Here is a 1,674-nt window from a genome sequence, read left to right on the forward strand (position 1 = left end):
TGTAGCACCGCATTAAGGCGTGACGTGAGCGTTGGACGCGAGCGTAGTAGCCCTATATAGACCCATGAATTTATATAGGGAGTATGGACGAGTGTAAATACATACATATATTATAGAGTCTGAGAGGCTCGATATTTTATGAGATAAAAGTTTATCGCTTGCGGCATGCATTCGATTTTTCCTTAGAAATTAATTTGGGGAAACATAAATATTTTATTTATTATTTTATTTTTGTCCACTCACTCTGACGTTATTAAATGTTTTCCCCTGGGCCCTTTGTTTTAAATTGCCCAGTCTGCAGAGTTCGGGTTGGATCTAGTAGGAGACGAGGCATAGTCACCCGCATTTCTGCCAGTTTTCGCCAGTAGGTTACTTGTTCAACCTACTTGTGTTTTCTTGCTTCCGCTTGTGTTTAGTAGCTCTGAATACTTTGAGATTATTGTATATTAAGTGAGGTTCGGAAGTGATGAATTAAGAGTGTAATATGAAATTTTTCGAGTTAGGGTTGTCCATCTACAAGGGAGATTTTCTTAATCTTTTCAGTAAATTTTCCTTGGAGGTGGTCCCCGCACGACTTACTCTGGGTTTCAGGGTGAAATTCGGGGTGGGTCGTGTCATTAATCCACCGGTTTTAGCTTCCTTTTTCACTTTTCCGCTCTTTTACCTTTACAATCACAAAACATGTTTAAAATGACAATGTTAAGAGAATAACATAACTAAATAAGGTAGGAAATACGTTAATATCGTAGCACTTTGTGCTCCTATCAGCATTCTTGCGCATGTCTTTGACACCTGCGTGTGCCCCGCTTGGGCATGGCACAAGGCTCACACCCTGCCCAAGCTTCCTTGGCACTAAGGTCGTAACAAAAGGTGAGGAAAAATTGCATATTTTGCAACGAAATAATGGTAGAGTTTAGAGAGTATAGTGGGTAATTAAAGGTGAGAAAGAGATTATCTGGTTTTATAATTTTGGAATTGAACAATGTAGTTTGAGATTAGAATTAAAGTGCGATGAGAACTGGGTCTTGCATGTAGGAGGTGGAGAGAGGGCCATATGTCTTGATCGGCAATGATGGTGACTGCGGAGGCTTTTTGGGTCTGTTGACGAAAGGGAGGAAGAGATAAGAGTACCATCGAAATAAGAATTTAATAATTAATTAAATGCAAAAACGATAAATTTTAGGGAAAATGCCTATTTAATACTAATTTAAACCCCTCATTTCCCATTTCAATGATAATCTTTTTCATTAGCCCATTTCAATATAAGGTAACATTTTTTATGCCTAAATATACAAATCTTTATGCCCAAATGTATAAATCTTTACTAAAGTCTTAACAAATCATATTATTTTAAAACTATTTTGCCCTCACCCATTAAACATGCATAGAGAGAGAAAATGAAAGAGAGAATACTTGGCCGGAATCTCACCGGACTCTGGTCACCGGCCGTCGGACTCCGGTCACCGGCCACCGGACTCCGATCACCGGAATTTTCCCTACCGCCGGACTCCGGTCACCGGAATTTCCTCTGTAACCAGTTACTGACCCTTAGTAATCGTGTTACTGATCTCTAATAATTAGTTACTGACCTCCAATTATCAACTTATTTCAGCTTATTGTAATATAAAAGAAGAAATACCGAAACATAATCCAATTATTGACCCCAATAATAGT

The sequence above is a fragment of the Fragaria vesca genome, linkage group LG4, assembly GCF_000184155.1.
Source record: "Fragaria vesca subsp. vesca linkage group LG4, FraVesHawaii_1.0, whole genome shotgun sequence".
In the NCBI taxonomy this organism is placed as follows: Eukaryota; Viridiplantae; Streptophyta; class Magnoliopsida; order Rosales; family Rosaceae; genus Fragaria; species Fragaria vesca.